The sequence below is a fragment of the Ailuropoda melanoleuca genome, chromosome 6, assembly GCF_002007445.2.
Source record: "Ailuropoda melanoleuca isolate Jingjing chromosome 6, ASM200744v2, whole genome shotgun sequence".
In the NCBI taxonomy this organism is placed as follows: Eukaryota; Metazoa; Chordata; class Mammalia; order Carnivora; family Ursidae; genus Ailuropoda; species Ailuropoda melanoleuca.
Genome location: NC_048223.1, coordinates 59692366 through 59703610, shown reverse-complemented (window position 1 = coordinate 59703610; position 11245 = coordinate 59692366).

Here is an 11245-nt window from a genome sequence, read left to right as displayed (position 1 = left end):
GTCACTTCCCTGTGGCACCTTTTTTTGTTTTTTTAAGATTTATTTATTTGAGAGAGAGAGCGAGCACGAGCTGGGGCAGAGAAGCGGGGGCAGGGGAGGGGGAGCAGACTCCCTGCTGAACAGGGAGCCCGACATGGGGCTCCACATGGGGCTTGACCCCGGGACCCTGGGACCATGACCCGAGTCAAAGGCAGACACTTAACCAACTGAGCCACCCAGGTGCCCCTCCTGTATTCATCTTTAACTCAGCCTGGAGTGGGGTGTGCGCGCGTGTGCATGTGTTATTTGTGTTATTGTGTTTCGCAATATATACTGGTGATCCGAGGGTCTTCAGATCTTTGGGCAGTAGCACCCAATGCACATGACCTTGCAGGCTTACAGAACTCCCTCCTGCCTTCAGTCAGGGGTCTGTATCACGCTGCATTTCTCCTTTTGGATGGAAATGAATGCTCGTCAATGCAAAGGAAAATACTACCTTCTGCGTTTCAGGCTATCATGTGTCTCTACGGGCTGAATTCTACAGAGAAAAATTATTGCTCTGGTGATAATGGCCAGGCCTCCTCACCCCATTCACAAACCATAGCAAAAGAAAAAGTTGTTTTTATATGTATTCATGCATCTTCTTTGCAGAAATCATGCGGGTTTTATGTTTCATTAACTCCAAGAAGCAGTGGTTAATTTTGCTAAAAGTAGTGACGGGTTTTGCCTCCCAAAGAGTTGAAGGCAAAAGATTCGAGAATGCTAGCACATTTATTATTATTTTAAGCAGCTGACTATGCATCAGCCATCACTAGGCTGATTAATAACTTTTGCACAAAATCTCCCAACTTGTGAAAAGACTCTGTGGTCAAATAAGCTTAGGAAATGCTAAGTATTGTTTTCTCACCTTTGGAAAATCACAGTGAAGGAGTATGAAATATATATGTTACCTTAATATAAAAGACTGAAAATTTCCCAGGAAAAGAAACTGAGTTTATTCCATGTAATCCGGTATTTCTCCAAGCTTGTTTAGCACAGGTAATGCATTATGATCTCAGGGAATGCGCTCCTCTCCGTACATGTGTTGGGATATGTTGCCCTAGTGAATATCGTCTTGGTAGCTCAGAGAATGCCATACCTCTCTCCTCAGTAGGCCAGGCATGTTTATTACCACAGTATGAGATAATAGCTTGCGACAGATAAGCCTCCTAAGAGCAGATAAATCGATTGGTTCGTGCTCGGGCTTTTTCTCAACTTCAAAAAGCCCAAGCCATGAGCAGCAGCACTTACCCAATCTGCTTCCAATTTGCACATTCTAAACACAATCTGGCTTTCAGGTAAAGGGATGATTAAAAAAAAAAAACAACAACACTTTTTTCCATAGAAATCTGCCTTTCATAAATGTCTTCAATTTTCTGGCTCCGGATAAATCAGAACTATCCCAAGCATAACTGTCTTTCGAGAAGTTTGGGTTTTTCATGATCATCTCCAGGAAACCATCCTACGATGTGACTCCCAACTTGACAGAGATTCAAGTTGGTTTAATGCCATCTACTCAGCCCTAATTCCAACACGGGGAAAGAGAATTGGGGAGAATGGGAAGGATTCTGGGGAACATCTGGGCAGCAGAGAAAGAAAGAAGGGGTCAGATTGAACCGTGCTATCGAGGACCTGCTGTAGGAGAGCTCGCAAGAGTCCATCATGCCTTTTGGCCACGTCCACTCAGGGTCAAAGGGACGGGACTGAGGAATGGCCCAGGCTGCTCCCCCCCTCCCCACTGCCCCGTGTCCAACGCACCTGGGTGGAGTAGGAGGAGCCTATTTTCCTCGGACCGCCCTCTGCATCTGGGAACTTCAGATTCCTCCCAGGACATCACCCCCATCCAACTGCCCTCCTCCTTTCTCGCTTCTAGTCCCCCTTTCTTAATCAAAACCAGCTCTCAGGAAGAGTGCTTTCAAACGTTGGTTAAGTGCCTGCTGAAGTTGAGGGCTTTATCCTTCCCAGGAGCCTTTGTGAGTAAGTAGAAAGCGCCTCCTGAGATTTCCCACCTGGCCCAGCCTCAGCCCCGTCTCAGCTGTTCACGGGGACCATCCGGGCATCTTCGGGGGACCCTCCTCTCCTTCTGGAATAACTTTTAATAGGATGGATCATGTATTACTTTTTTTCCCCTAGGTGGCAGGCACTGTATTGAACGTTTTCTGTGATTTAAGTCCCTCAATAACCTATGAGGTCGAGTAGTCGTTCTATTTTAAAACCGAGGGCAGAAGTCTGAGAGCGGGGAATTCCTGGGGCTGGAGGGCAGAGTGGGACTCCGCGCGCAGGAAGGTTCGGTGTGACTCCAGAGCATGCGCTCTGACGGCCACGCTCGCTCTGCCGAGAGCTCAGCCCCGCAGCGCGTTGGTGCTTCCCACCTAGCGGCTGGAGCAGATGGTGAGTGAATACAGGGGCCCACTGAGCCCCCTCAGCCACCCACGTAGGTCAGCCTCTTGGACCCTCTTCTTCCAGGGTCTTCTAAGTACGCAGGATCGCTGTCAGCCCCTGCCGTCGGATCTCTGGAATCTAGGGCGATAGATCCCAGCTTTGCCCTCCACTCCAGAATCTCTTCATTCCTGGTCTCCTCTCCCTTGCTTCTGAGCACCTGCTTCCTGACACTTTTTTTTTTTTTAGGATTTTTTTATTTGAGAGAGAGAAAGAGAGAGAGGACAAGGGAGGAGCAGAAGGAGAGGGGGAGGGAGAGCGAGAGAATCTCCAGTAGACTCTGCTGAGCACGGAGCCCAGCTTGGGGCTCGATCCCAGGACCCTGAGATCATGACCTGAGCCGAAACCAAGAGTTGGACACTTAATCAACTGAGCCACCCAGGCGCCCCTTCCAGACACTTTCTATCAGCCTTTTTTTTCCTCATGAGAACCACTCCTCGTATACATCTTTGGCTAGGGGAACGTAATAGAAAAATATATTTTTAATAGAGGTTGTCTCAGTATTTCCCCAAATCACATTCTACATGTGTATACATGTGAATATATATACATATACATACATGCATATATATACACATATAAATCTATGTGAATGCACGTGCACATACCCACATTCACACACACACACACACACACACACACACGCACAAAATATATATGCCACACAATGGTTGATGAACGGAACTTTCCTTGACATTCTATTACCCCAAACAGTGTTCAAGTGATATTTCCTGGTGAATGAGGACATGCTGGCTGACATTAACACTGTGAGAGTCACATTATTCTGTTTCATCAATAATGTGCGAACAGACTCCTGAATAGTTAAGTAACTGGCTGAAAATTCTTACTGGCTCACTGCAGTCCATGTAAAGAAGTCAGTTCAACCGAGGGCAATGCTCAAAAAATTGAGCATCCAATATATATTTCTAGAACACCTAGCACTGAACAGGCATCAGGACAGGCCCTCCACAGTGGGAGGCAAAGCTGAAAAGACGTAGTTCCTAGCCTCAGCGAGCTTACCTCTGGAAGAACGCAGAGGAGCAAAGCATAGTAATGTAATCAGGACAGGGCTCCCTAGTCTGAGGGTCACAATCAGGGCAGTGGCCCCAGAGAAAACTATTCATTTGCTTATGAGTTGAAATTGTTTGTTTGTCTTTTTAAAATTTGCAAATGCTTCATGTCCCAAACACAAAATGAAGAGAAAAAATTCGGGGTTTTGTGCTCCCTTGCTCTTTCTGTTAGCTTTGACCTGTCCCTATCTACAGCCAAGGACTAAGTCCTAAGTCAGGCTACTTCTGTGTTGCATAAGGAACAATATCGAAACGCCTCCCAGAGGTGCTCTAAGGACAAGCTAATAGAAATGAGGCCAAAGTGTTTTGTCAGTAAAAGTTTAAGAGAGCTGCAGAAATACTTTGCCACAAACTAATGGAGGAAACAAGGGCCAGGTTTCTAGAACAGATCAGAGTGAAACTCTTTGGTTTGAGAAAGTATGAAAAGCCACCATGAGGCACTGGCCACATCAACCAGTGACCAAGGAGCCACGAAGTAAATACTGGAGAAACCGGGACCCCACAGGGACACCTTGCCCCCGGCTGGAGGATGCTGGTGAGAGGCTGGTTCTCACTGCAGGTGTCTGAGAACTAATCGAAGGGCCAGGATGCCTGGACAGACCTTTGCTGACAGCACCCTTAGGTGGAGAGGGGAGCTCTTTGTCTAGCCAGCACTGACCTGGCTCCCAAAAGGCAAAATAGACTCAAAGATATGACCATCCAAGGTCATTTGGGGTGTGTGGCCAACTCCGCTTGGCAGTCACCTTCCCCAGATTAAGGTTCCACTTCTGCTAATCCCCACACAAGCCGACAGCACGTTGTTCCAGAACCCTGACTAAAGACGCCTGCATTGACTGGGATCCTTGACAGTGTTGAATAAGAGAGAGCTGATGTCACTGGTAAGAAAAAGACCCCAGCTCTGAACCTCGGGAACCTAATCTGGTATCTGCTTTTAAAAAACCATTTCACTGTTTTCATAAGAATCTGAATAAATACATAAGTAATAATCCATGAAAAGTGGAGACCTATAAATCATATTTGTGAAAGGATATCATTTAACCTCATGGGTTCTCTGGACATTCTATGGACCTTGCCTCAGATTTCTTTATACAAAAGGGTTGTGTCATTTCCTATGACTCAAAATTGCTGTCGTTTCTTTGACCGCCCATCACTTGCTTTTAACCTCTCTATATTGTAATTTTCTATTCACCTGCATTTATCTTCCACAAGATTGAATTTCTGGAGGGCGGATAATGTCTCTTGTTCAGTACCTTCTTCCCAGCTTGGTGCACACAAGTCAGTGCTACAGTTTGGTTGAATGAATGAATAAATGGTAGAACATTTATATGATAAAGGTAGGGTCTTGGGCTTGTCATAAGATTCTCAGCTAAGCCAACATGGCATTTGGTTGTAATTATTTTTCACATGAAGGAGTTCTTACCCTCCTCAGTTGTGCTCGTAGTCACTGAGCTATGGACGTTCCCACCACCAGAAATGCTCACTATGTCAGCTTCTCTTTATATTCTGGACAATGAATTTGCACACTGATGTAAATTCCAGTCTTCTTATCTCCTTTCAAAAGAATAAGGGGAGCTTGAGTCCTGTTTTGCAGAGTGAGATGAGAAAAGCAAGCTGTTTCCCCTCTTCCGTGGGCCATCAACTTTGGGCTGAGTCCAATGCCACCTACCTGCGTCCCAAGCTTCAGAATTCCTCATCCTCTGGAAACTCGGCTGAGGAGGCTTGAGGCTCACATAAAGCTTCTGAGTGTCCTGCACATGTGCTAAATTATTTGCAGTTAGGTCCTGGCTCTCTAAGCTGGCACATGAACAAACAGGGCTCTGGCTCCTTATGGCATAAGAACACTTTGGAGAGTAGGAAGCTGGCATGTAATAATGAGCTCTGCATACAGGAGTGCTGTGGACCCCCTAAAGGGGAACACTATTTTGTGTGTGCATTTCTGGTTTTCAGAAGGTTCTTCTTCCCTCTTTCCTGAATGGATAGAATCTCAAAGCCCTTACCCTTATTCACATCTTCACCTTTGGAAAGTGTCTAGCTTGCAATCTCAAATTAGAAAGAGAATCAACTCACAAAGGAATGGATTTCCTCTAACCTGAAAAAAAAAAACAAAGCAAATCACTGTTCAGCCTCAAAATATCTCTGTCAAGTGAGAATGACATGGGAATGGCATGAACAAGATCGAGAGACAGTTTTTCCAGACACTCATACTTGCTAATAACTATATTACCTTGGATGATCACAAGATCAAAGTCATCAGCTTGAAAGGCTCTTTACATCACCAAATCTGAGCTGGGAAACAGACAAAAGAATGAATCACATTAGAATAGTGCCCAACAGGGTTTTCTCAGATGTTTTCAGTTGTTTGTGGTGTGGTTAGGGGAGAAGTTCGGAGCTACAGGAGGAAGGGAAGGAAGCCTCTCGTGATTTAGTGAATTTTTCATATTTATTACTTGGAACCTGTATTAGTCAAGCTAGGGTTGTGCATGCTGCTGTAATGACTAATCCCCAAATCTCAGGGGTTGAAGACCACCGAAGTCTATTTCTGCTTCTGTCCAGCACTGACTAGCAAAGGCTTCTGCTCTTCATAATTGCTCAAGGACCCAGGCTGATGGGGGCTCTATCATTTCATGACTGCCAGCTTCACACAGTTTCAGAGTACACTGGGCAAGGTCACTTCTGCCTGGATGCCATTAGCCATAGTGAGTCACACAGCCATACCCAGCTTCACGGGAGGGCAGAGATATGTACCTGTAGGTGAGCCTTGGGTGGGACTTAATCCCCAAATCCCATCTCTGGCATCCTTTTCTATCTTCAGCCAAGTTTAAAATAGACATGCAACATAGAAAGAAACAAAAAGAAACGTATCCTTTTTTTTTTTATGATCTGGACTTGAATAACCTTATTTATAGTAGGTAAAAATCCCTCTACAAAGGACTCAGGTCTAAGATCTGTGGATAAAGAATATGTCTGGCAAGAATTTATTAACACAGTGCCTGCAATGAGTCAGGAATGTACTCTATGAGAAAGCACATTGGTAATAGCCACCCTAAGGGGTTAGTTAACATGAAAAGGTTTAAATGTGAGTTGTTTCAGTAAAATATGTGTGCAAGATTCACAATGCAGTTTCTGAAAGAGTGTTTTAGTGTGAAATCTTGCATTAGGTTTAAAATGTAGTTACTTTGTGAGATTGCTACTTGAACACATGTTGGTCACTTTCAGACCTTCGGTGAACCCCTTTAAAAATGTCATGCTGCTGTCTGGGGCTCCTGTGTGGCTCAGTCAGTTGGGCGTCCAACTCTTGATTTTGGCTCAGGTCACGATCTCAGGGTCCTGGGATCGAGCCCCATGTCGGACTCGTTGCTGGGAGTCTGCTGGAGATTCGGTCTCTCTCCCTCCGTACCCCACCTCTTTCTCTAAAGTAAATAAATAGATCTTTTTAAAAAATAATAAAAATAAAATGTCATGCTGCTGGGCTCCCTTGGGCCGCAGGTGATCATTGAAAATGATACAGAGAAAATTGCCCTGAGCAAGGATGACATGCAAACTCCTGAAATGGTGCTTTTTCCAGCTGGGGGGAGATGAAAAACATTCTGTGGCTGGATGGCGGTAATGGTTACACAACAGTGGGAGTATGCCTGCTCCAATGGTTAACATGGTTAATTTTAGGTTGTGTATCCTTTACCACAATAAAAATATCATGTTAAACTGGTAGTATTTGGGATATATTCAGTTAAATAAAATATATTATTAGCAATTAAAAAAGTTAGGGTGCTGATTCAACACACCTGGAGCAGACATCTGCCCCATGAAAGGCCATTAATAACTGGCCACTAGTTATAATGCTTTATTTTGAGCATCCAATGCATGTCAGGTGCAGGTGTAATGATTGCAGCTGCAGGAGGTCACTCATGCTGTACAAGGACACCAATGGCGTTATTACTCTCCCCATTTTCTAGACGAAGACACAGAGCTCTAATGAAGTTGACTGGTCCAAGGTCACATGGCTGATAGGGACAGGGCCAGGATCAAACCCAGGCAGGCTGACTCTAAACATGTTTGTTGTCATTTAGCCCCAGTGATGTGACTTGAGGCTGCCCATGGAAACTGCAAGCAGCGGCCGTGAATCCAGGGCTAGCATGTGAGCTGGTGACCTGCCTCCCCCCTGAGCCCTGCTTGGTTACCAGGGAAGGCATCCCAGCCATGTCTTCGGAAATGGAGGATGGACAAAAAGAACAGGGAAATGCTCAAGCCCAAGCCAACAATTTAGGGACTCTCTTCTGTTGTTTGCTTACTTCTTTGTTGTAATTCTACCATCCGCAGCTACACATCAATGAAGACATGCTGAGCTCTCTCAGGTGAGTTCCTGGCATGTCCATTTGTGGGGGCTTTTGAACTCATTCCTCACGCCCACAGACAGAGTTGGCAAGCAGTCCGTGGGGCCAAGAGTCACAGGCAGGCAGCCCACCATGGGCTAGGGAGTGGGTCTAGCCAGTGTACAAGAGCCATTGGATTGCTTAGTTTGGTGATGCTTACAGCTACACCTTGACCCTTGGTTAACAGTGGTGGTGAAAATAAAGACTTTGGTAGGCAGCCAAAGTTCCATCAGGAGGGTTGGGGCTAAGAAAACTCACATCCACCCTCATCCCCTTCACTCCCTCCCTATGCCCACTCAGCACACCCTCCCTCCCTCAGTCCCTGTGCCTACCTTCACTCCCTTCCTTGTTGCTCCCTCCCTGTGCCCACCTGCACTCCCCAAGTCCCTGAGTTGGGAGTTCTGAGCCTTCTCAGCTGGGCAGTTGAATGCCATCTGATGAACACTCATCCTTCCATGGACAGCCTCCTCTGCTGTTGCCTCTGCCTGCACTTGCCCAGGAGCAGACTCTGCCCACACATCTCTTCATCTCATCCTCAGAGAATTGTAGACATGCAGTAACTAGGACACGCCTATGCAAGTGTGAACATGAGGTCACAAAACTTTAAACTCTATGCTGTAGCAATAGCGGAAGAGCTAGAAGGCGTTCATATACAAATATTATTCCTTTTCCCAGCACCAACATGCTTCTTTCTATCACAGCATCTAATTTAAAAGTGTTCAAGGAGTTGCTGAAGGCTACAGACTAGGAAGAAGAGTTAGGCTGGATTTATTTTCCTGCAGAAATTGTCTGTCCTTTTGTCAGTCTGCCTGGCTGACCGCAAGCTCTGTGTTGACCCAAGCAGTGGCTTTTATCTTTCATTTTTGTGGTCTGTTCCTTGAGTTACCCAGCCATGCTCTTCTGTGAGGAGTTCCCCAGATCACACAGGTTCACCCATCACTGGTTTCAGAAGAACTGTGCCTTCTCTAACCATTGAGACCACATATGCTACCCTACCCCCAACCTCCATCCCTATCTCGGTCATTCCTGATCTTTTTTTCTGATACACATTTTAATCATGTATTTGTTTGTTGCCCTTTTCCTGCTAGAACATTAGCTCCATGAGGGCATGGATTTTTGTCTGTTTTGTTCACTGCTGGAACCCCAGTGCCTAGAACAGCGACTATTGAATGAATGAATGAATGAATGAATGAATAGGTATATGAATTGTCAAGCCCTAAACAATCCATGTACTGACACATTTCCATTCCTAATTTCTCCACTGAACTGCAAACAGCAGATTCACCACCAATCTGATAGCTTCCTTTGGCTGTCTAAGAAGAATGACCAAAAAACATGGCCCCAGAAACTGCCTGCCATTGGCATTTCTCTCCCCCCAGATCTAACTCAGTAAAAGGTACTATCATGCATGCAGATACTTAACCCAAAGTCTGGGTATTATCCTAAATTCCCTCCCCTACACCCACATCCAATCCATTGGCTCAACCTGTTGGCTTTACCTCCAAGATGAATCTCTGTTGTGTTAACTTTTCTCCATCTCTCTGTACCATTCTAGTCCAAACCAAACTACCAGAATTTCTTACTTAGATTAGACAGAGGATTCTAACTATTCTCTCTACACTCTTGTCCTTCTGTAATCCTTACCCTCTAAAGCAGACAGAATGATCTTTTAAACATGCAGATCAAATCATGTCACTTACCTGCGGAAAATTCCTCCATGGCATGGCCTACCACAGCAGGTGGACCTTGATTCAATCTCCTTACCATGGCCTCCCAGGCCCCACACTGCGGGCTCTGGCCCTCACCTTGCCTGCTATCACGTTCCTGTCAAATACCTTCCTGTCCCTACGCTCTACCCCGACCACACCTTCCTCAAGCAACTTAAGCTCATTCCTGCTCCAGACTCTTGCCCTTCCTTCTGCCTCCAGGTCTTCCCAAAGCTGGTTTCCTTCTCACAGAGTCTCACTGTGAATGCCGCCTCCTCAGTGGGACCTGCTCTGACCTCCCCCACCCCCCATCTAAACAATACCCCCACTCCAGTCACTCTGTCTCAAATCATCCTATTCCACATTTCCTTGTTTCCTAATGCTTATCACGATCTGAAATTACCCCCATGTAAATTTGTTTGCTTGTTTATTTTCTGTCTCCCATACCCCACATCCCATCCTCAATAATGTATAAATTCATTTCCATGCCAGAATGGACCTTGTCCATGTAGTTTATAGCTTACCACGGTATCCCTATTGCTTTGAACAGTGTCAGGCTCAGAACAGATGATCAAGAATATGAATATGCATGCAGCCAACAGTGACAGAAAGAACAGGAATTCACAGTACAGAAACTCAGGAGCCGGGCAGAAGCAGAATACCTTCACTTGGAAAGACTGAAGTAGACATCAGGAGACCCTATCATTAAGGACCTGGGGTCTAGACTGGTGTCCAGTCATGTACCAGGCTAGATCATCAGAGACTTAGTGACCAGACGGGGAAACCAGACATTGAGGGAATAGAGACCCAAAGCAGAGGCAGGACTGGCCAGAAATCTGACTAATTGCCAGCAAAGTCCCAGCCAGGGAATCCTCATATACAACCTGACCTAGGCCCAGTGGCTGCAGGTGGGACGAAAAGTAGGCATCAAGTAAAGTGGCAGCCAGTGTCAGAAGAATGAGAAGTAGAGATTCCGGGAGGGTACATCACATTCCGGTAAGACTGGCTAACACCTTGTACCTCCCTGGCTGGCTTTAGGCTTCTCATTTTCTTCTCCTGAATTGAAAGACACCCTGTTCTTATCCTACCGGCCATTTGTGCTCTGCTAAGCTCCCAGCCCTGTGTCTCCCATTGCCACCCATGTCTTGACATGACACAGAAGAGTCACCGTGGACTTAAATAGTCCTACGAGTAGATAGTTTGTTTCTTAAGGGCCCCAAATGAAATCACAACTAAATAGTACCATCTCTCGGCTTGGTGCCTGGGTGTGACTACATAATCTCATATGAGGAACAAGCAGAGAGAGAGAGAGAGAAATCAATTTAAAGGAGTCTTCTTTGACCTGCCCATGGTGAGCAACAGTTTTTGGGGTGTCAACATTCACGTTGCTGGGTTCGAGTCTCCAAAATAGTCAGCAGACAGAAGGTCTTGTCTGTTTAATAAGAGTCCTAGATCTGTCAGTTTGGCTGCCAACCCTAATTTGTAAGTTCTCTTCTAAAAAGATTGCACAACTGTACTTGTTTTCTGACGACCGTGGGCTGGCTAATGGTTGCTAATGGGTCAGCTGCCCAGTGACTCAGCATTCCTTTAACAGAGCAGATCCGTTCCTGCCTGAATCCGCTGCAGGAAAATGGTGCTTTCT